Raw genomic sequence first — 25,651 nt, 5'->3', positions numbered from 1 at the left:
AAGGAAGTTTAAAGTTCCATATCTACTTGATATAAAGATGTTTTGAAAATGCTTCCTAAATTCCTAAAATGTTTCCTAAACATTTTAGAGGAGCATATCCCAAAGGTGTGTGTCCCTTGGACTGCAAGGCGATCAAACTGGTCAGTCCTAGAGGAAATCAACCCTAACTGCTCTTTAGAAGGCCAGATCCTGAAGATGAAACTCAAATACTTTGGCCACCTAATGAGAAGGAAGGAGTCACTGGAGAAGAACCTAATGCTGGGAAAAATTGAGGGCAAAGGAAGAAGGGGATGGCAGAGAATGAGGTGGCTGGATGGAGTCACTTGAGCAGTAGGTGTGAGCTTAAGTGGACTCCAGAAGATGGTAGAGGACAGAAAGGCCTGGAAGAACGTTGTCCATGGGATTGCGATGGGTCAGACATGACTTCGCAACTAACAACAACAACAAATCCCAAAGGTGCTTTTCCAAAAAGCAACTGGACTTTCTTGTTTTTTTCCTTGAAAACGTTTCACTTCTCATCTAAGAAGCTTCTTCAGTTCTTCTTGGATGAGAAGCGAAATATTTTCCAGAAAAAACCCAAGAAAGTCCAGTTGCCTTTTGGAAAAGCACCTTTGGGACAACCATGGCCTGGATGATTGAGAGGAGCATCTATTGATTTAAAAATGGCAAGATGGCTTGTATTTATAGCTTCAGACAATTGGGCCAAAGTACTCTTTTTCCCCACTACGGGACAACCATATTTCCCTTACAATGGGGCTGCAATGCACTACATAGCAATAGTACTATAGCAATAGCACTTAGACTTATATACCGCTTCATAGTGCTTTTACAGCCCTTTCTAAGCGGTTTACAGAGTCAGCTTATTGCCCCCAACAATCTGGGTCCTCATTTTACCCACCTCGGAAGGATGGAAGGCTGATTCAACCTTGAGCCTGGTGAGATTTGAACTGCCAAACTGCAGTTAGCAGTCAGCTGAAGTAGCCTGCAATACTGCAGGACTTCATCCCATTGGCAGGCCATTATAGTGCTCTTTTGGAAACCTGTTGATATATGGTGATGAACAGAATTATCACAGAAACAAAGTACCCACTCCTACATACACACATGCACACATAGGATGCTGATATTTTCAAAATTAGCCCCTTCTCTGCTTTTATGCTTTTTCTTTTTTAAGCTTTTTCTCTTGGGTGACCTGAAATATTTGTTGCATTTATTATTTATTATAATTGTGTACATCCTGCCTTTTAAAATTAAATACAGTGATTTATAAGCATTATATATATATATTTACAAACAAATAATTTAGAGGATCCTTCTAGTAAGGAAATCACTGAACCTCCTGGGAACGCTCTCACTTCTTTCCTAATTTCCCATTTTTCCAAAACTAAACAAGTGGGTGTGATGGTAATTATATACTGTAGAACTAGCTGAGGAAGCGGCAGTCTGAAACACTCTTCTTTTGAAATTAGGCAACTCCCTTTCATTTACTGCATGATATAAAAATTGTCCTCTAACATAATAAGCAGGACATGAGAATCAGGATTGGTAGTCACTTATCTTTGCTATTGGTTCGCAAATGTGAGTGCATGCACCATCTCTGCACATCTGCAGAGCCTTCCGCGGATGCACAGAGCGCCAAAAATGAGATGTATTGACATGCGGGCGGGTCGGCGGAGTCTCCCACAGCTGCCTCTACCGGTTCTCCCAGAGTGGATAGAACCGGCTGAATATCACCACTGATGAGAATGCTGTTTTGGCAGAATTTTGAAGCCGACACTTGAACTGATAGATGGGAACTAGAGATTTTTCTTTTGCAATTATGTTTCTTTTCTTTTTATACTTTTACAGAAGTACCCAAATTTATCTTTTGAGCAAGAAAATCCTTCCTTCCTTCCTTCCTTCCTTCCTCCCTTCCTTCCTTCCTTTTCTAAAAGTCGATTCTGTTTATTATCTTGAAAAGGGCACTAAATGCATTTACAATTGACTAGGGGGAATTATTCTTCTTGCTTCAGTCTCCCAGATTAAGCTGTTGGCCTTTGCTAAGATGTTAAGCAATGTCCTTCATGGTATTGCAATTCACTTAAAAATAGATTATTGCTAAAACTGCTTGTACAGATTGAAATTTTCACGACAATGCTTCCCGCTGGCTTCACATTTTGTTCGATCCTGTTGCTTGAATATTTTGCAGTACATATTTGCAATGTGGCACCACTTCTTTCAAAAGATTAGAAGCCTCACCAGTCCTGTGAGACTTGTGTCAGCATCTGATTTCATGCACAGGGTAATCTTTAAATATTAATACAGAGCAAGGTCACGCTCCTTTTAACCCCCAAAATGGAGTTAGTAAATCATGTTCTGGCAATGTAAAAAAAAAAAAAAAAGTCAGGCCACATAACTCTTTGTTTAGGGCAAAGCCTAAATTCAGATTATACTAAATTGGCTACAGCATGTTTATAAGTTTGTGTAACATGAAACTAAACTCAGCTTTCAAAGCAGTAATGAGAAAGGAATTATTGTGTATAATAGTAATAAAATGTTAGAAGTTTCCAGACCAAAACCTAAGATTCATGACAATATACAGATTTTTGCCAGGATCCAACAAAAGAAATGTGTGTATATAAGTTTTATAAATATAATTTTTATTAAAACTTTTAAAAATGAAAATAAAAACTAATACAAATTAATATAAACTAAGGAAGAAAAACATGCAAGAAAAGAAAAAAGAAAATAGTAGAAAAGAAAATATGGAAAGAAGTGGCTCCTGATATTCTTCAAAGCAATTATAAATACAAATATATTTTAACCTCTCTTTTGAAAGTTATGTCACATTACTCTTCTTTCTATAGTCTATCCTGATTAATCATCAAAATCAGAAGTTTATTTTGTCAGTAATTTGTTTTAAGTCTGCAATCAGTTGCTTTATAGATTCTTCTATTTTCTTAACTTCTTCTTTTTTAGATTCTTTTTAAATCCCTGAAAATCCTTCTTCCTTTTCCTTTTTATCTGTTCCAGATACCTTTTTGCCAAATTCTTCAAATATGTTCTGCAATAAATCTGGGGAAAAGTCTTCATCTATTTCTCAACCCCTGCATCCTTCTCCCAATTTGGCAGCTTCCTTGTGATGGTGAGAAAGTGAAAATATGTCAATTATTATGGTGAAAATAAAAGAGCGAGTTCTCCTTGTTTTCCTGTTTTGCTTCACTCGATCTTTGAAACTTTACTCCCAATTAGTTCTCCATAATTAGTGTCATAATTCAGTTCATATTGTTCTTATCTTCTTGACTTGTAAAATCCACCAATTATTACTGATCTTAAAATCAACAATCATCATTCCCACAAATGTCCAGTATGTTAGTGTATTTAATTGGATTACATTCAAAGGCATTTTCATCAGGAAAAAAAAAAAATTAAAGCAATGTCCCCTTTGTCTGTTTAAAGCTCTCTTTTTTTAGATCACAGTCTTGTTAAACCTTTTGCTTTTAAATTGAAATTCTTTAAAATGGTGGAGTAGTAGGGGTGATGTTCCACTTCTTAATTTCCAAAAGAAGGCATTCACTGAGAGCCTTTGATCTTCACAGTTGTTTGGAATATCCTTCTTAGGCTGTAAAGTAAGTAAACCATAAGTTTTTAAGACAGTGAAGTTTTTGTCAATCAAATGTCCATGAAGGCTGCACAGATGTTAATAGCACATTAGCACCTGAGCTGTTCAACCCACAACTGACCACAACAAATTAAATCACTGTGGGCCCCTTGTCAGCCCCTCATGAGGAGTAGGTCTTTCAGAACAAAAGTGGCTGATTTCTATTTCTCCTGAGAAATTTCTGTCAGTGAGATCCATGTCCTAGCTAGCAATTCCACCGCACACACAGAATCATCTAATCAGTCGTAACACCTCAACTGGAAGCTGCCCAGTAAAAAAACATGTTGGCTTCACATATCCCTAAACCCATTGCCATACATTTCTAACCATATTCAATGGATGGATACATAAATTAATACAATGAAATGGGTTCTGTCACAGTAAAATCATAGTGTGTTATATCTATGCATATCACCCAAGCTCAAAGCTTGTACAGTTCCTGTAATGTGGCATCCAATTTACAGTTAATAAAGTCCTAATCTTTAGGAAGATTTAATATAAACCAGCTAAATTCCAGAAAGGTTAAATGCCATGTAGGGGTACATTTACATACACACAAGCACACTAACATCCTTTGTCTCTACCATGGAATCACAGCTTCGCAGTCAAGAGCCAAAATGATTCCAAGTTCTTAACCTATTGGAGTTTTATATATCAATTTATATTTTGATAGAAACATTGACATACTGAAAGCAACATTATGCCACAAATATGGTATCTTAATGTTTTTATAATCACCTCCTGGATACTATACTTGCTCCTGTTAAAAGGACAGAAAGAAATGCATCCTTTTAGCTCTGTCTTTATCATGCCTCTTCTTAAAAAACAAAACAGAATTCATACTAGTTTTATTTTTTTGCAACTTTATTGTACTGGGCAGTGGGCAGTAAATCTTGCCCCAAGTCTTAACTCTGTGTATCAGAGTGAAGTCACTTCTAGTGGCATTTCATTAGTGGAGAAGTGACAAACGACAATAAACATAATTTGCTGATAATTTAATACTTTGACTTTAAAAAAGAACAAAGAAAAAGCATACCCAATTATAACGATGTGAGATTTTGTACAGCATTACTTGATATTTAAATATTTCCACAAACAGAAACTAAATATCCAGGGTTGCAGGAGGGGATGGACAATGGCGGTCAGTTTGAACAAAGCTAGAAATGATGGCCAAAGCTCTTTGGATATTTAAAAACCCCAGTTCAGTAATAGGATTCTGCTTGAGTAGAGCAGAACTGATGAAAAATAATTAGCATGATTTTAAATATCCTCTTAAAATACATTGTAAATTTCTCCGCTCCCCAGGAGACCAATATAGGCTCTCTGCAAGCAAAACAATGACTTCTACAGCTTACCAAGCAGCAGACAGAATTATTTAGCAAGTCCTGCACTAAGTTCTCTAGGCTAAAAATGAGAAAAACTCAGGGAAGAAAAAAAGAGCTGTCTTAAGTTTCAGTCAATATTTACCTCCTGGGTTAATAAATTGTGATCCTGACCTTCAGCAAAAGTCAATATCTCCTTATTATATGTACGCACCTTCTACACCGTTCGTATTTGCCCAGGTTCATCATATAATGAGCCAACTGTTTTCGGCAGCATCTTCACTTTAATTGCAAATGTCTGGACAGAGGAATCATTCATCTCTCATCGAAGCAGCTGAAGTGTCAGGAAACTAGTCACATTATGGCATATTCTACTTTTCCCTTCCTAATTGAAGTGAACCTGACCTCATCTATGGGGTGCATTTAGGTGAGGCGATAAGCAGAGAAATAACAATGAAAAGAGCATCTCAGATAAGAAGTTTTCAGGAAGAGTTTCGGGTTCTGATTGTAGCATTTCAACAAAGCAAGAAAGGCCAATAGAATATAAAACTTAAAGGCACATCCTACCGGGAAATTTTCTAGTACAAAGTGCATTGAAATACTTGAGTTATTATTCAAGGGGTTATTCTCTTGCATATGTTCCCTGTATGTACCAAAAATTTACCTCAGATAATTCTTTGATTATTATCTTTCTGGTTTGTAGAAGTAGTATGGCAATTCCAATTTCTACATTTGGTTTTCCACCTCCTATCACTTCTTTTTTCCTCATTATGCACTATTCAACACCATGAATGAGAAGCTGAAACACATCCAAATTATTTATAAATTACGTACATCAAATTTGTGTATGTCATTTGATCATAGTGGCAGTGAAACTTTATTATTTTACCTTATCTATTATATATCTAATAAAGGAATGAATGCATTATTTCTCCCATACTGTAAAAAAAAAAAAAAGATATACCAAAGCTCTACCAAACTCCACTGGTTTTTAAGAACAATGCTTCCTGGAAATGTACCACTTTGAAAAGGGAAAATCAAATCGCATGTTTTAAATATCTACCAAGATTAATATCAATATCAATTTCAATTGAACTTGACTGATTGATGATGTGCTACCAAGTCAGTGCTGAATCAGATATTCTGGAGTTTTGGGGTTAGAATACACTTGCTATGGACTATATCTATCTCTGGACAATATATTTCTTGCTTGAATGGGCCCAAGTGTAGACTTACCTACTTGCACTGAGGTTCATCTTAACTGGAAGAAATGGTTCTTTTAAACAAGTTTTCTAGCAATACTTCTGAAACAATAAAAATTTGAAGCTGCATTTGAATATAATACTGTACCTATTTTTATACATATTGTCTATCATGTGTGGTATTTTTATAAAAGTGTCCCCTTATTTTAGACTCATTTTAAAATTAAAATAGGGTAAATCATAATTCAGCGTATTACACTGAACTCTAAGCTGGCTTTATTAAGTTTCTTTGATAGCCTTGGAACACAAAGAATTGATGTGTTGTTGTTTTTTGACAAGTAGACAAATAGTGGCAAGAACTTAGAATGGATGTGGGTATTTTCATGTGGTAGTAAATATGTTGGAAGATTGCTGTAATGAAAAGATGACCAAGAGAAGGTCAGTATGATGACAAGGCAGGCTATTTTTATCTCACCTGATTAAGCCTTGTTAATTATATACAACAAAGGCTCAATAATTGTTTTCTATCCAGTTCTAGGTGCCTAGATAATTGAATTACAGTATATAAGATTATGGGTATTTTGCTTGTATTTGCCCTTGAGTATTTTGTAAATAAGATTACATAAAGGAATGCCTTTAAAATGTCTTATTTGGTTCTTTCAACAATATCTGCATCCTTAGCATCCAAGCAGTGATTACTAATGCCAAGCCTACTAAAGGTATCTCTTCCACCCATTGTTGACCTAGTCTTAAATTATTATTTATTCTTCCATTTAATCATTTGTAGGATTGACAAGCCACTCTCCATCGATAGTTCACAGTTTATGAGATGCTAAGTCCAAGTTCAGGATTTGAGCTGAGCTGTTTTCCAAGGTACCCTCTTATTTTCTCATCAGAGTGTGCAAATTCTGTTTGATAAAAGAGACACTCGGATGTGAGGAGAATACATAAGTGAAGCTTGTGAAGTAACTCTTCTTTCATTAGCAATCTCTCTAACTGTTGCTATGGAATTTGACCATAAAGGGAGAGATAGAACCGAGCTGGGCAGAAGAACTAAAATAAAAATGGAAGATTATGTAGTTTCTGATTTTTTTTTTTTAAAGAAAACCCTCAGAATTGTCAGTTACATCAGCAGCACTGAAAGTAAGGCTAGACTTGTTAAATTTATTTTTAGGTGTGTTTCAGAGAGGAAATTGGATGGGTCATGCAAAAACCTAGATTGGTAAATCGTGGCTAGAAGCTAGCAGAATCTAGATTTTTTTTTTTACTCCCAGACAGAGTAGTTTCATTGATGAGATGCTTTAAGTTTCTTTTTTTCCAGATATATCTTGTACAACTTGATAACCCACATTTCAAAGGGCATATAGCTTGTTTTATTTTGTATCTTTTTTTATATTGACATTTATATTTATGCTGTTCTTATTGTTTTATTGTTTGATATAGTCATCTAGCCAGAATTCTTTGCTTAAGATAGACAGCCAAATACATTTTCCAAATAAATAAATAAATGGATGGATGGATGGAGAGAGGGAGAGAGAGAGAGACTATTCAACTGTCCCATTCACCTAAAATTGATGTTTCTAAGCCAGGGACAGTGTATAAGAAGAGAACTTTAAAATACATTTATTTATTACTAGATGTATTTTCATTTATGTCTATTTAATTAGGATTACATTTCATCTTTCATTCAAGAACTCATAGCAGTGTGTGTGTGTGTGTGTGTGTGTGTGTGTGTGAGAGAGAGAGAGAGAGAGAGAGAGAGAGAGAGGGAGAGAGAGAGAGAGAGAGAACAACAACAATAACAAAAAATAGAGTAGAGAGGGTTGTGCAGTGTTTCCAACTGCAGTGGGAGAACATAGGAGAGTGAAAAGAAAACTGGTTAAAAAGATTTCCCGTAGAGAGCAGCAGGCATATCATCTTGCTCCCCCAGTGTAGCTTTTATAGTTCTAAAAATGTCATGAGGGTAACTTCTTCATTTTTAAAAAAATATGTTTTATAAATAAGTGTTCTTTTAAAAAAATAAAAAAGAAAAAAGAAACCATACTTAATACGTGGTGTAAGACAACCTAGTGATAAGAAACCAAAAGATAAGACTCCCCATTGAATAGCAAGGCTGATTATACAGGCAGTGTAAATATATGGCTCATTAATAACATCATGTACTCAGAAGGAACCTAACCAAATCCAAAACTTTTTCTGTGAGATTCGAATTCAGCTTTTTGCTCGCATCCATCGTTGCTTGATAACAAAGCCACATTAAGCAGAATTTTGCTTATGGGAATAAGACATCACTTAAATCCCCATTACATTTGGTAAAGCTTGTGAACAGACCAAATGGCCTTTTCTTTATGAGCAACTATGCCTAATGTCTTTCCTCTCCCTTAATTGTTTTCTTGTGGTGATTAACCTTCACCTAGAATCTTTTTGTTGATTTTCCAAACTGTTCCCATAGGGTAGCAATGCATAGGTAAAGCAATGTTACAATACAGGAAAGAAACCTTCCTTGTTGAGAGAATTTCCAAATAGTTCTTTTCTGAATCTAACCACATAGAGTGGCTAGCTCATTATTGTAATTGTTGGGATAGGCAGGCTTACTTCTTCCCTACCCATATTTCTAATTTTAATTTATTTTTTTAAAAAAAGTTTTGTATTAAATTTCTATGGAGAAATTGGTTGTCCCAAGAAGGCTCCACACCCATTTGCTCTACTCAGGTGACCCTGAGTACACAGATAAACCTCCCAGTGGCCTCAAGGACTCTCTAAAAGAATGCAAATAATCAGCTGTCTGCATGGAATATAAATCCTTCCATTCCCTACCATCCAGTCAGAGCTGAAGAAGCTTCTTGGATGAGAAGCGAAACGTCTTCAAAGGAAAAAAAAAATAAGTCCAGTTGCCTCCTGAAAAAGCAGCTTTGGGATATTGTATTAAATTGTTATCAAGGTCTATTTTGCAATTTCCTACTAGGAAATAAGGACATAGGACTGAAAAAAAATGTTTCTGATATACCTGTGGAAGGAAGGATTGGGAGAAGGAAGTCCAAGTAAGCACTATCTCTATTTCAGGGATGTCAAACTCAAGGCCCGCAGGCTGGATCCAGCCCACAAGGTGCTTAGATCTGGCCTGCGGTGCCTCTGCCAGTGAAAACGGGCCTCAGGAGGCTGCAACGGCCTCCTGCGACCCTCTGCCAGCAAAAATGGAGCTCAGGAGGCTGCGACGGCGACGAGGCTGCGGTGGGTTGCTGGAGGCCGTCACAGCCAGAAATGGAGCTCGGGAGCCTGTTTTCACTGGCAGAGCAGTCGGGCCGCCATAGGCGCCCCTGACATGAATGTCATTGAGCAGGCCACACCCATCCCGGTCCCCTGAGGTCAAATACAATCCTGATGCGGCCCTCAGTGAAATCGAGTTTGACACCCCTGCTCTATTTGGTTAAATGGTGTAAAAAAACTCAGCCATCGCAAGCTTGTGTTCAACAGAAACCTCTTAAAAACCAGCCTTGCCTTTAGCATCCTGACTGAAAGAAAAATGTTTATAATGTATATATTACATTGATTTCTGCTCCTCGATCAATAGCAAGATTGACTGCCCTAATTTGAGTCAAATTTCACCTCTTTGGGTCACCAAACCTCAATATTGATTCCAACGGAAGACAATATCTATTTAATACTTACCTCCGTGTTAAGCCAGCTGCCTCAAATTCTTCTGAGCGTTCTCCCCCATTCCCCCACCTCATCCGAGAAACAAAAAATAAATTTCTTCCTTTTTTCTTTGGCTCTTCATATGCAACAACAGCCATGTTTCTTTCCTCTACATCAGTCAGCCGGTGGGCCAAAGCTTTAACTTGAAACTTATTGGAAAAGAAAAGCAAGATGTGAAAAATTCTAATTAGTCATCCTAAAGAGAGGCTTTGATTTTCTCCAAGTTTCATTAAGAAACCAAACTAACTCAGCCTCGTTTATAATTCAATATCCTTGTCTCCATAAAATGTAACAGATGTTCTACACCTGTTAAACGGAAGAGACAGTCTGCAACTAAAGACATTTAACCTGCAAACAATAATAAATGTTTTCAAGTTTTTTTGGAAGAGTTTAGTGGCATGGTATGAATCATTGGGAGGGTTGGTGGGGGAAGATGTTCAAATGCAATTTCTCAAATTTGGTGGTAGCAAATCTATCTCCACCTGACTGTAACATCTATTTGGGTCATAAATTATATCAATAGCAATTAAAATATGCAGAACCTTTTTTCCCAAACCTAGGCAACATCTCATTCTTGAATGACAAACTTGAGTGGAGCCAGATGGGATAAATTTGTCTAATTCCCTTTTCATAGGTCATCTGTATAATTTAATGGAAAACAACAAGAGTTGGCAGCTATGCTATATGAGTGTGCTGAGAACAAATTATGAGGCTCAGGTTGGACAGAAGTATGCAACAAAGAAGACACGATTCTACGCGTTAAATTAAGAAGGGAATTCTAGCCAATGCAGCTTTTTGTGCTATGGGAATAAAAAAAGAAAAGAAGTGTCTCTGACTGCCAACAAACTCATATTTTTTATCCTAGACTAAAACTACTTCACCCAATAATTCACATATTGTTTGCTACTCCTTGACATTTTTCATTGCGGTCATGCTTTGAAGTTGCCAACCTCCGGTTACTGTCTACTACAATAGAGTGGGAAGTGATGTAAATATGCCACTCCAATGTATAAATCTGGTACAATAACCTGCATTATCAAACAACATAAACAAATAAGAACATGCATACAGCAATGCCATCCACAAATAACATGTTGAACATTTCTATACTTAGATCAGTAATGCAATTTATGTAACCAAATTCACGTCTGCCTTTCTTCCACTGGGGTCACAGAAATACATATCAAACTGTTGGTTTTTTTTCAATTCAAGGACAACAATTCTGCAGCAGAGTAATTCTTAAGTATCAGGTTAATTGTTACTGTAGTTTGTTTAGTCATGTCATACTGACTTATACCAATGGCGGCATTCATACAATACACCAAGCCAAAGCAAGCTAATCTCAGTTCGTCAATCCAGCCTCTGTTTTGTACAGTAAATGTGAAGACATCCTCGGGTTGACTCCTGGAAACTTCTTACAAGGTTTTGGAATATGGAAATATTCCAAATGGAATATTCTTAATATGTCCCAGTGCCTGGAGGCCGTGCGGGCCTGGATGGGGAGAAACAGGCTCCGACTCAACCCTTCCAAGACCGAGTGGCTGTGGCTTCCGGCGTCCCGATATAGCCAGCTGGTGCCATCGCTGGCTATTGGGGGCGAATCACTGGCCCCCACAGAGAGGGCTCGCAACTTGGGCGTCCTCCTGGATGCACGGCTGTCTTTAGAAGAGCATATGACGGCCGTGGCCAGGTTCGCCTGACACGCCAGTTGCGTCCCTTTCTAGATCGGGACTCCCTACGCACGGTCACTCGGGCTCTCGTCACCTCCCGCCTGGACTACTGCAATGCTCTCTACATGGGGCTCCCCCTGGGGTGCACCCGGAGGCTCCAGCTGGTCCAGAATGCGGCCACACGGGGGATTATGGGAGCGACGGGGAGCTCCCATGTGACACCTCTCCTGCCCGAGCTGCACTGGCTCCAGTGGTCTTCCGCGTGCGCTTCAAGGTGTTGGTGACCACCTTTAAAGCGCTCCATGGCTTAGGGCCGGGGTATTTATGAGACCGCCTTCTGCCACCAATAGCCTCCACCGGCCAGTACACTCGCACAGAGGGGGCCTCCTCAGGGTGCCGTCCGCCAAACAGTGTCGGCTGGCAACCCCCAGGGGGAGAGCCTTCTCTGTGGCGGCGCCCGCCCTCTGGAACAACCTCCCCCCAGAGATACGTACAATATCAGACCTCCGGACTTTTCATCGGGCCCTGAAAACTTATTTATTTCACCTAGCCGGGCTGGCTTGATCCCATAGTTTTGGTTAATTTTAATTGATTTTAATTGGGTTTGTTTTAAATTGCAGCCAAAAATATTTAATTATTTTTAAACTGTTTTTAAATTTTGTATGTTCTGTTTTATTCTGGCTGTTCACCGCCCTGAGTCCTGCTGGAGAAGGGCGGTATACAAATTGAAACAAACAAACAAACAAACAAACAAACAAACAAACAAATAAATGGAAATAGTTTGCCATTGCCTTCTTCCAAAACATTTCTTTTTAACTCCCCAAACTAGTCTATCAACACCAGCAACTTTGGAGAGGATCCCATTCCAGTTGTAACCCAATCCTTTTTAGCTTTTTTGAGATCAGCCAACATCAACTAGCTACTGCCAACCTGTATGACAGTGGACTACAATTTATCCTCTATCTGAGCTGCAGATTGTAAACTGACTCTGGATACTATAGTCACCTTTTTACAAAGAAACAAATGATTTTCCAATTTTGCCATGCATTCAGTGTAGGATCAATGGAGGAGGATATTTTGTAGGCAGAAGAGAATGCAGATAGCATGAAAACACATCAAGAAATATAGCTAAGCATAAGATTTTCAACAAATTCAATGCTACGTTTTTAAGACTGATGGCAAGTTATCTTTCTTATATGCTGGTCAGGGACCCTAATAAATTATTAATTGAAGTAAATAATTGACTATTCAGTGTGTTTTTTTGCTGATAGCACAGAAACAGAGTTGAATGGTCGAGTCAATCTTGCTGCATTAAATAGACGAAGAATTTGATTGTGTGAACCGTCCTTGGATTGGAACAACCTTTCTTCCTTTTCGGACTTTTACAAAATGGGTACCTGACCTGAACTACTCAGAGTGTACACCAATCATGAAATAAAACATGATTGTCTTTCATCCCCCAAAATCAACATGAAAGCCTCCTACCATCAATCTAGGACAAATAATATTTAGCACTGAGAAAAGAGGATATTTGTGGCTCCGGGTTGAACTGTGGGGTCCTTGGTGCTCTCTGTGCTTGGTGGCTCTCTTTCAGATGTTTCATTACCCAACTAGGTAACGTGATCAGTGCACCACTTCCAGATCATACCAGAGTATTTCAGATGCCACTGTTGATAGGCAAAGAGCTCCTGAAAGTTGCATTTGTCTCTCTGATTGGCTTTCCCAGAAGAATTTTGTAGGGGATGGTGTAAAGATACAGTTCTGTATTACCAGATGTACAGTTCTGGTAAAATTAGAAGTCTGTGCTTGGAGAATGTTGTTGCCTTGTCATCCTTGGCCAGGTTTAAATTGGCATTCTTATCACAGGATTGTTGGCATGATATGACTTGCATATGTCTCATGATCAGCTGGCAGCTTTTTGATTAAAAATCAGATGCCAACAACCGCACCGATTGGTATAATTACCAAGGTGGCACAAAAGAGGAGGAAAAGGGAAATCTTTAAGTAAGACTTTTGAAAGGGAACCCAAGGGTGCCAACTGTATGTCCCATACGCGTGTGCAAAAATAAACAAAATGACAAGAACCGTGCATTGTCATTTAATACCGTATTATAAAAAGCTACTAATTAAAACTTTGCAGGTTCAGTTGGTCAAGTTTCATGGCTGAGTGCATTCTGTGAGAACATGCTTCAGCCGGCATTTATGAGATTAATTTGTAAGCTCTTCAGATTCTGAATCTCTGAGGTTTATGCTGTCTGTGTGCTGTTTGCATAATGCAGTTTTATAGTGCTAAACCATCACCTATAAAGGGATTATTTTCATATTCAGCACATTAAAGATCTAGTGCTATTCACAGATACCATACTGTGCTTATTCCAGAGATAACAGGTAAAATGTCTCTTGCTCTGATTAGCTGCAAAGCTAACATAAGATCATGAATGTCTTCAGAAGGAATATCGCTCTGGTGAAATTAATTCCCCAGTGGTTTTATTAAAGTTTTAAAATTGCATTATTTCCCCATCATATTTGAAAGTCTTCACTGCCTTAAACTTAAGCTGTAACCCATGGCTTGCCATCTTCCCTGGAGGGTCTAGATGTGGCATCTCAGATTTATTGTGTGATCTCAGTATGTTACAACATCTCTCCTGACTAATGCATTATTGCAGTACTTACACAGACTCCCAAGTGCCACGGTATTGATTAGAAAATCACCCATCTGCATATTCATACCATCTGCACTATTCAAAAGAAAAACATTACATGATAATATTGGTTTTGTTTGAATGGAAATTCAGGAAATGATAATAGAACAAACTATAATTTATTTGTGTTTGTGGGGGGGTATTGCACATACATGCACTTGTTTGGAATTGCAAAATAGACTTACAGCAATACCACAAGAGGATTTAAGGTAGAAATATTTCCTTGGCATTAACAGCATTAAAAGACATTATAATGTGTAACTGTAAAAAGAAAAAAAAGGTATCCATTCTTAAAAATCCAAATTTCTATTGGATTTGGAATAGAAATAGCAAGTGAGAGGTACATTTCAAGAGCTTTGCTTTGCTTTGTTGCAATATCTAATGGCAAACAACTCACCAGATCTTATCTGCAAACAGTTCTGTTGACCACTAGATGGCAGCAAAGAGACAACTCTAACCCTTTGCTATCCTATAGAGAAACAGGATTTTATTGCAGCCCAGTTTTGGTAACACAAAGCATGCCTTTCATTCAGGAGGTAGATGCATTATCCAGTTTGTTTGGTGAGTCATGCTATTGATATTCACCATGAATTGAATCTCCAATTCATTCTCCAAGTATAGATCAGGTAGCCCAACAGCATCATTGGGAGGTGGAGTTTTGAAAAAGTGAATGGAGACTCATTGGTCCAGAATAATGTGGTTACTATACTGATTCATTTTCCTCCTCCTCTCCATCCTCCTTATAGGTCCAGAATGATGCAGCTATCATACTGATTATTCCTTCTCCTCCTCCAGACAAGAAGCAATGGATGGAAACTAATCAAGGAAAGAACCAACCTAGAACTAAGGAGAAATTTTCTGACAGAGCAATTAATCAGTGGAACAACTTGCCTCCAGAAGTTATGGGTGCTCCAATCTTGGAGGTTTTAAAGAAGAGATTGGACAATCATTTGTCTGAAATGATATAGGGTTCCTAGCTGAGCAGTGGCTTGAACTAGAAGACCTCCACGGTCTCTTCCCACTCTGTTATTCCTCCTCCTCACAGGTCCATAAATCAAACAAATCACAAATGTAATGGGTGAGGCGAGGATGACACATTTATAACAATTCACAATCCAAGGGGGAAGAAAAAGAAAGGAAGGAGGAATTTCTTAGGTAGATATCATCAAATATTGGATGGAACCTCCCGCAAAGAGAAAGATGTGAACAATATATAAATTTTTATATAAGACAAATAAACCATGTACCCTGTAATATGTGTATGTACTATACATAAACATTCATTTTATTTTAAAGTATGTATATACAACAATAATCAATAACAATTAATAATAATATACAATCAATAGCCTGAGTGGCGTAGGAGGCTAATGCCTCCTAATAAGGCAGCATTTAACATCCAGCTGCCTGCAATTATTGTGAGTTCAATTCTCACCAGGCTCAAGGTCGACTCAGCCTTCCATCCTTTCTAAGGTGGGTAAAATGAGGACCCGGTTTGTGGGGGCAATAAGCTGACTTTGTATAAAACATACAAAAGTATGAAGGCTATTGCTTAACGCATTGTAAGCCGCCCTGAGTCTCTGGAGAAGGGCGGCATATAAAAATAAATAAATAAATAGATGCAGAATAAGAACTGGCCAGTGTACACTCATTTTCACTATTTCCAGTGTGGATATGCTTCTTGGATAAGATCCTTGTTATATTTGAAACTATCCTTATAATAAAATAATGGAAGATACCAGTATAGCAATGAACATTTGTGTGGGAACTTTTGTCACATAACATTGTTGAAAGAAATGTCCATCTGGGTTCAGTTCCAAGTGGGGAGAAAGACACTGGAAACATGGCTGCTTGGAAAACTGGTTTAATGCAGCAGAACCATTAAGCACATGGTCCTGGTGCAGTTGAACACATGGAGTGAATAGTGGGTGTTATTTATACCCTCTCTTGGGCTTTGAACTTGAGCTTCCTGTTACTGTGGCAAGGGCAGGTATTCTATTGGTTGCTGTAGGGGTCATGTGCAAATCCTAGGAGTTAGGAGTTTGTCTGAGATAAGTCTGGTTTAACTGTGCTGGGTGATGTAATGAAGGGGCTTGGTTGTGCCATGTGGTGAGTTCTGTTGCTCCTATTATGACTTGAGGGTCATGTCTTAATCCCATCAGCCTGGAGCTGAGGTCTTTTGTTTTGTAGATAGGCTGGCCCAGTCTTAATATGCACCAAATATCTGCTGGGGGCAGGGAGCTGCTCTTTGTCTTTAAAAACCTGTTTCTCCTTTTCTCATCCAGGGAAATATAATATTCTGCCTTTTTAATATTTCTTAAAATATTTCATTCTTCTAGGAGGGGTAGGTGCTAACTTTCTTCAACATGAATTACTTGAATTTAAATCATGAAATTGGAATAGGAAGCAAAATTGTATCAGATCTTTTAGCAGACTTATATGTTACTATTGAGAGAGAGAGAGAGAAAAATACAAAAGTGCATGCTTTCTTTTTAGCTATACAAAAAAGGAAGCCTGAATATTAGGGAAATAATCTTTCCCAGTTAAAAAGAAGACATTTTTGCAAAGGTAATGTTACACAGATAAGAAAATCAATGCAGACTGATTTATTCTTCATTGCAATTCTCCACACTCAATTCCACTTGGCGACTGAAAGTTGGAATGGGCTGCATTAAAAAGCATTGTGTCGGAGGGGCTGAGCAAATTTTATCTGTTGTGTTACATCCTTGATGACCCATTTGCACATACAAATAATCAATGGCTGATGAATATGTATGTGTTATCCAGCATTGAGCAAAAAAAAGGAGGAAAAAACAGTTTTAGGGGGTTTTTTTTGCTGATGGACCAAAGAGAAACTAAATTATCTTTGTTCCACAAATTCAAGATTTATTGTTGATTCTAAGCAATGGTATTGAATTTACTTATTTACTTATTTATTTATAATAAATTATAGCCATTTAAATCTCCAAAGACTGCTATAGATGGACAGGGAGCAACAATCACAAGCCAGTGCAAACAATAAAGATTTAGAAATAAACTAAACATAAATTTACATCATTGTATTGTATTGCATCTGACAATTATTCATCTGATACTGGTCACCCCACCAGTCAAAAACCTCGAGGACTTCTGAAACAAGAAAGCTTTATACACTAATAGAATATTTGTACCTCAAGATTGAACTTTGGGGTTCCTGCTACTCTCTGAGGGGGTTTGAAAACTCCACTCCCTTCTAGCGCTGATGATGTAACCTAGTTGGGTAAGGAAATGTTTTCGAGAAGCTCAGAGAGGACCAAGGACCCAGCAGCTTTTGTACATTTCTGGAAAGTCATGAAATCAGAAACCATCCTCACCTTCAGAAACCGGCTATTTAGGAGGAAAAAGCTCCCCCGGAGATGGCCCCTTCCGCCTTGTTCTCAGTAAGTGGAGACTTTTAACACGTAATCTAAGTTAGCTCTGAATGGGCAGTTTGTTTGGAAAAAAGTGGACTCTAACAAGGTCCTGAGCCATACAGAGTTTTATAGGTGATAATCAGGTCCTTGAATTAGGGTCCAAATTAAACTAGTAATTCCATGTAGCTCCCATAGCAGAAAGGTTACATGGCACCAAGAAGGCTAACTTATAAACATATTCGTTACTGCAAACAAATTGCTAGCATGCTCTTCAAAGGAAAGCATAACCCTGTCAAGAGCCAAAGTTGGTGTAATTGCTTAATTCCAAAAAACTTCCTTCCTTCTACCACACCCCATCCCTCCTTCCAATATATCACTTGGCTCTCTCTCAACCTTGGAGAGCTGGAGGGAAGAGGACCCTTTCCTGATCTTTGACCCACTTTGTGAGACCCCTGTCTCTTACTCAGAGAGCAATGTGGTTTTCAGATCTTTCTCTTTTGCAGGTTTTGGTGCTGAGATTGAACTAAGGCAGGGGTGTCAAACTCAAGGCCCGGATCTGGCCTGTGAGGTGATTAGATCTGGCCTGCAGGGCCACCCTGGAAACAGCAAAGGACCGGTCTGCGGTACTTCTGTCAGTGAAAACGGAGCTGGCAAGGGTCGTGCGCGGCCCTCCCAAGTTCTGTTTTTGCTGGCAGAGGGTTGCAGGATGCCATTGCAGCCGAAAATGGAGCTCAGGAGCCTGTTTTTGCTGACAGAGCACTCAGACCACCACAGGCAGCCCCCCCCCCCCCCGACATGAGTGATGTCATGCTGGCAACGCCCTTCCTGGCCCCCCTGAGGTCAAACACAACCCTGATGTGGTCCTCAATGAAATCAAGTTTGACACCCCTGAACTAAGGCATCAGTGATGGGGCTTTTTTTGGCAGGGGGGGGTCATTCTGCTCAAGATCTGTCAACCTGAATGTCCTCCCAAATCAGTGCTACATACATCTGTATTTTAAAAAATACAGACATATTTTGAATTCAAAATTATTAGCAAGAATGGCGAAAGATAAAAAAGAAAAAAGAGAAATAGGTGTCCTAATAGATGAAAAAGGTAAGAGATGTTATAAAAAATTAGAGAAATGTGAAGTTGTTAAAAAGTTTTTTCAAGAATTATATCTTAAAAAAGAAATTGATAATTGTAAATTAAAAAATTTCTTAGAAAAATATGGTCAGAAGAAAATTGATAATAAATATAAAGAAAAAATGGAAAAGGATATTACCTCTGAGGAAATTAAAGATGTGATTCAGAAGCTAAAACTTGGAAAATCTCCAGGCGAGGATGAGTTACCAGCAGAATTTTATAAAGAGTTTAAAGAAACTTTGATCCCAAAACTATAGAAATTGTATAATAAGATATTACATGGAGATGCTATTCCCATGTCCTGGAATAGAACAATTATATCCTTAATCCTGAAACCAGGTAAAGATTTAGAAAAGATTGAATCCTATCGGCCCATTTCCTTGATTAACCAAGATGCTAAGATATTTACTGCAATTCTAGCAAATAGATTGAATAATTTTATAGATAAATATATAAACTATAATCAAGTAGGTTTTGTTAAAGGGCGTTATATGTGTGATTTAGTTAGAAGAGTATTAAATGTTATTGATATTGCTGAGAATAATGGTGATAAGATAGGTATTCTTGCCTTGGATATTTTTAAAGCCTTTGATTCTATACAATGGGATACTATAAAAGAAATGATTTCTGCATTAGGATTTGGTAATAAATTTATTCATATTATTTCCAAATTGTACCAGAGGGGTACGGCAAGAGTGAAGGTAAATGGTATATTTACGCAAGATATAAATTTGGAAGCAGGGTTGTCCCCTGTCTCCGACCCTATTTTTTTTAGCAATGGAAATTTTAACAACTTTGATTGAAGAGGATTCAGAATTAATAGGTTATAAAGGCGTCAAAGTTAATTTATATGCAGATGACATTCTTGTCATTTTAAATAATATTACAAATGATATAAAAAGAGTTCAAATACATTTGGAAGAATTTGAAAATATGACTGGTTTGAAAGTAAATTGGGCAAAATCAGAATTATTAATGGAAATTGATAGGGAAAACAAATTAGAAAAATTACAAAATCAATTTGGAATTAGGATAAAGGATAATTTAAGATATTTAGGTATTATACTTTCACTTAAAATTAAAAATTTAAAGAAACTAAATTATGACATAGTAATAAAAGAAATTGAAGAGAAAATTGGGAAATATAAAAAACTTCCTAAATTTAACTTTTTATTCGAGATGCTTCCGATTTTTTTAACCGAGAAGGATATTGAAGTATATCAAAAAAAATTTAGATAAATTTTGTAATGGAGATAAAAAACCAAGATTGATTAAGAAAATGTGGTATCAGAACCAAAAACAAGGTGGTTTAGGAATTCCAAAATTATTAAACTATTATAGAGCATTTAATATAAAAACAGTAGTAAAAATTTTAAAAGGAGATGTTAAACTTTGGGGTAACTTGGAAATGAAGGAAATAAAGAAGTTTGGTCACAAATGGTTTTTGGAAAATCTTAAAGGTAAGGTTAAAATTTGTAATTATTGGTTAAATAGTTTGACTAAAAATTGGGACAGAGTAGCAAAAAAATTAATACCAGACGCATTGTATTTAGGTAAACTGAAAGAGAATTGCCCAATGAAATTAAATAGTAACAGAGAGAGGATTATAATAGAAGAGAAAGTGGAAACAATTAGTGAATGGTTGAAATTTATAGAAAATGAAATGAGGAAAGAGGAAATTTATGGAAAATTAAATATTAATTGGTTTGAAAGAATTCAAATGAATAAATGGAATAGGAAATGCAAAGAAAGGAATGATGAGAGTAGAAAGGAAACGGAATTTGAAAATTTGACATCTCGAATAATAAAAGATGAAATTGGGCCAAAGGGATTAGTTAGTAAAATTTATAAAATTATTAACTTTGATAATAATTCACAAAGGGTAATGAAAGAGAATTGGGTAAAAGAACTGGGTATTGAAATTTCTGATCAAAATTGGAATATGAACTGGGTTAGTAGAATAATGAGGACATTATCAATAAGGATTAAAGAACATAACTATAAAGTTATTTGGAAGTGGTATTTGACCCCAATAAGACTTTTTCAAATGGATAATAAAGTGGATAAAATGTGTTGGAGATGTAAAGTGGAACTCGGGACATATGCTCATATGTGGTGTAAATATAATGGGGTTGAACTTTTTTGGTCTAGGATAGAAAATGAAATATTTGAAATGATTAAGAAGAGGGTCAAATTGAAATTGGAAACCATATTATTATTAATATTGAATGAAACAACATTAACAACTGGAGAAAGAGAATTGGTGAGGATTTTGGTTATAATGGAGAGAATTATAATTGCTAGATATTGGAAATTAAATGTTGACTTAAAATTAGAAGAATGGTACAATGAAACATGGAAATTTGCATTAAATGATAAATTGACTTGTGATATTAAAATTAGAAGTGGTATATATAAAGAAAATGTTTTTTGGAACACTTGGCAACCATTTGTGGATTTTGCACTTGGGAGATTGGATGAATCGGCACCAGTACCTTATCAAAGAGATTTCTGGAAGAATTGAAGACTTCAATTTCCTAAAATTTCCTTTCCGTTTGTATAGCACGTTGGGGGAAAAAAAATTTTTCTTTCCTTACTATTGATTTTTGTATTGATTTTTTTTCCTTTTTGTTATTCTTTAACAATAAAAATATAATAATTTTTTTTTTTAAAAAAAATACAGACATATCCTTCCTTGGATCTTTTTTCACCTTTTCCTCTCTCTCACCTCTAAAGACTCTGGAGAAATTTGGGTTCTGGGCATAAAGCCACATTATAGGTAAAGATGTTCTGGGGATTACACAGACATAACCTTGGCATTTCCTTGGCAACAGTGTAGAAATACTTTGCTCTTGCCTTTTTCCTGGATACAATTGGTTTCCTACTCTAGTCTGCAGCCGTGCTATTGTCTGGGGTCTCCCATCCAAATGGCTTCCAGACCCAACCCAACTTAGTTTATGAGCCCACAAAAGCTCACTTAGGTACTGCCATGTGTTGATTCCCAAATGTAGCATGTCCTTTCTTTTAAAGATTACAGAAAAGATAAATAAAAGAGAAAGGGCTGCTGACTGATTTAGGGAAGAATAAAATTGGGAAGTATATCTGTTTGTATGTACCTAGGATAAGTGTACAGAAGAGAGAAGTGTAGTACCGGTAGATGTAGTCTGGATTCCCAGAAGGGAGGCGCTATTCACCAGAAGACAAAGAAGCAATGGAGCTTGGAAAGTTTGGCTGGCAGAAAGAGGGTTAAAATCAGGGGTGAAATGCTCCCAGTTCGGACCGGCTCGGGCGAGTAGGTAGCGATGGTGGCGGGCAGTTCAGAGAACCGGTAGCAAAAATCCCTGCCCCCGCCCCCCATGCCCAGCTGAGCTGCGCGATCATCAGAGCCTTTTTTTTTCTTTTAAATGGCTCTGACCAGCCAAGCTCTGACAATCCCAGCTGAGTTGCCTGTTAATCAGGCAACTCAGCTTGGATCGCCAGAGCCATGTAAAAGAAAAAAACTTTTTTCCTTTTAAATGACTGCCTGCTAATCGGTAGCAAAAATCCCTCCCCCTCCCCCCCTCAGCTTGCTTACCTTAGCTGCTGGTCGCAACGCCTTGCTGTAATCCCTGCAATCGATTGCATCAGCAAGTAACTGAATCTCCCTGCCTGCAATCAAACAGGCAGGGAGTTGTGGACTTCAACTCCCAGAATTCCTCAGGGCTGAGGAATTCTGGGAGTTGAAGTCTACAAGTCTTAAAGTTGCCAAAGTTGGAGACCCCTGTTCTATTGGGTAAGTTTTTTCCCCCTTTGGGAGCTTTAAAAAAATAGTTAATTGGGGGTTTTTTAGTTGTTCTTTTTTTAGACCTAGCCATTTAAAGTTTAGGAAGTTTTAAATTTAGTTTTCATATAAAAATAAAAATAAATTAAAATAATATTTGTGCAGCTTTCTGAGATTTAGGTGTTTCTGTAGTGTTTCACTCTAACTACACAATCACACAAAATCTCACAAAGCTGTATGTGGAATTTTGTGTGTGTAAAGTGTGAAAGTTGGGTTTTTGGGCTTTTTGTGGCTGTGTGAGGTTCCTGCTTGTTGCAGGGGCCATTTTGGGTCTAGCACAGCTACTTTTACATTGTGGGTGAGCCAGTTGTGTTGTGTTGTGTTGTGTGTGTATAAAGTGTGAAAGTTGGTTTTTTGGGCTTTTTGTGGCTGTGTGAGGTTCCTGCTTGTTGCAGGGGCCATTTTGGGTCTAGCACAGCTGCTTTTATATTGTGGGTGAGCCAGTTGTGTTGTGTTGTGTTTTGTAGGTTAAAAAAGGGCAAAGAAGTGACATTGACTTGGCCACGCCCACCTGACCAACAAGCCACGCCCTCCCAGTCACCTTACCATCAAGCCACGCCCACTAATTAAGCCACACCCACAGAACCGGTAGCAAAAATTTTTAGATTTCACCCCTGATCAAAATGGCTCCTTCCTAACTTTCTCCAGAGTATATTTGTAGTTATGCAAATAGTTTCTTTAGTCTGTCCATAGGTGAAGAACAATAAAGGAAAGTACTCTTAAGTAAAGGGCCGCGGTGGCTCAGTAACTAAGACACTTGTCGATCAAAAGGTTGCCAGTTCAGGGGTTCAAATCCCTAGTGCCGCGTAATGCGGTGAGCTCCTGTTACTTTTCTCAGCTTCTGCCAACCTAGCAGTTTGAATACATGTAAAAATGCAAGTAGAAAAATAGGGACCACCTTTGATGGGAAGGTAACAGTGTTCCGTGCGCCTTTGGCATTTAGTCATGCTGACCACATGACCACGGAGAAGTCTTCAAACAGCGCTGGCTCTTCGGCTTTGAAACAGAGATGAGCACTGCCCCCTAGAATTGGGGATGACTAATTTATATGTGTGAGGGGAACCTTTACCTTTACTCTTATGTAATTGCATGTGTCATTCTTGGTTTCTCCCCCTCCCCCTCTCTCATCTATCTATCTATCTATCTATCTATCTACCTACCTACCTACCTACCTACCACTATGAAATCTTTAACTTTTAAATGGCCAAAATGCTGAAGAGGCCAAAAAATGAAAGACTACATGAAAGAGGATGAAATGGGAGCCTAATAAATGTGGGTTTCATTTCTTTAATGAAACCACCTGGACAGCTTTTAAATATCTACTCATAAGCAGTGTGGATGACAGCTACTGAAAAGGAAATATCTTTATGTCATTATCAACCTCTATCAGAGATGTAGTGACAGAAAGCCTCCCTTGACAATAGTCATGATTTATAGGCCAGGATGTAACTTTTGTGAACTAAGCAAGTGAGAAAGTTTACTTCTCGGTGCATGATTTTTGGCAAGGCCTTCCACAACGTGGCTTCCTCCATTCCCTAGATATATTGGGTGAAGTCCCATAATCCCTAGATGGCACCCTGAAGCCCACATATAAACCGGCATGCCCACAACAGAGAATTATTAGCCTCGTCTTTTAACTCCAGGATGCTACTTCTTAGAATCTCCCAAGAGACTCTATGCAACGAGTGTCATATAATGACGGTGGACATGAACCATAAAGTAAAATAATAAAAAAAAAATCTTCAGCTCAACGGGCTCATTAAGTGTCCTAGGCATGTGACAGTTGCCTTTGCAACCCCCATCCCATTCTTGATCCTGGAATAATAATTCATGAGTGTCATAAGAAAGTTCCTGTGATGTGTAATACAATTTGAATATTTGAAATGGCAATATTCTTTTGATGATCTCTGACACATCCTAAGGCAGCCCCGGGAAAGAGACTCCTTGCTTCCTTGAGCTTTTCCAATTGGATTAGAACAAGCACACATTCGAGACACCAGCCCCCAAGGAGATGTCAAGGCATGTCAAGCAACAAGAGAGACATCTGTTTTTTCACAGCTATTTGGGGCTGTGGAAAAAAAAAAAACCTATTTGCCCTCATAAATTGGCATTTTGTCAATATTGATTTTTAACCTGTTTCCCAATTGTTTTGCAGGTTCTTCAACATATTTTTCTAAACTGGAACCAGAAATTGAGTCAATCATGCTGTATAAAAACTTTCCAGGGACTAAGTAAAATATTCTCTGGAAAGATAAAATAGATAAAAGGTAAAATTTTGTAGAAGCCCACATTCACAGATAAGCCAACCCTTGAATTTTTAACCAAAATGCCATGAAAAATGTACCACACAAATACGCTGACTCTCAAAAATTTTGTATGTTTTAATTTCCATAATTGGCTTGTCTGCAAATGGCACATTTTTGATGATATTTTGGTAAAAAAAATTCAAGGGTCAGCTTATCCATGAACAGCTGTGGCACGCGATCGTCAGAGATTTTTTTTTTTTACTTTTAAAAGCATTTTTTTACAACCTATTCGGGCAAATAGGTGGTTAAAAATGCTTTTAAAAGATAAAAAAAAAGGTTCTGATGATCACAGCTGTGGTGCACGATCGTCAGAACCTATTTTTTTACCTTTTAAAAGCAGGAAGTAATGACCCCGGGCGGGTGGGTGGAGCCTCGTGCCGCCATCGCTACCGGTTCTCTGAACCACCTGTCACAATTGCTACCAGATCGCCCAATCCGGTTCAAATTGGGAGCATTTCACCCCTGGGTGGGATGTCTATTAGGGCCCACTTAGCCTTCTGAAGAAATCATGAGGGCACATATTGAAGGAGAGTCCTTCAGTGTGTTGTGCTATGCAAATGTCAGGTGGGAAAGATCAAGTCCACATGTGAAGGTCCAATTAAACTGATTTATGGCTACATATATATATATATACACAGGAATCTTCTCAACTAACGGTCAGCACCTGGTCAGTATTAGATAATGATCAATGGAATTCAAGCAGGATTGGATTTATTTTAATTGTGGCTATGTAGGGATTCTAGGCTGATCCCTCTTTTAACTCTGCCCTCAGGTT

General features: G+C 37.8%; 1 long non-coding RNA gene across 1 annotated transcript; it reads right to left on the bottom strand.

The window, feature by feature from the left end:
• Positions 1-3,427: 3,427 nt before the first annotated feature.
• On the bottom strand, positions 3,428-9,972 carry LOC139313894 (uncharacterized). The gene is made up of 3 exons (XR_011600163.1): positions 9,834-9,972; positions 5,627-5,761; positions 3,428-3,601 (listed from the first exon to the last, which is right to left on the bottom strand). It is a non-coding gene; the product is annotated as an uncharacterized lncRNA (long non-coding RNA).
• Positions 9,973-25,651: the final 15,679 nt, after the last annotated feature.

The sequence above is a fragment of the Pituophis catenifer genome, unplaced genomic scaffold, assembly GCF_029215685.1.
Source record: "Pituophis catenifer annectens isolate HBS135680 unplaced genomic scaffold, rPitCat1.0.hap2 SCAF_3, whole genome shotgun sequence".
NCBI lineage: Eukaryota > Metazoa > Chordata > Lepidosauria > Squamata > Colubridae > Pituophis > Pituophis catenifer.
Note: the sequence above shows the minus strand (reverse complement) of the source record. Positions and strands in the feature narration are given on the sequence as shown.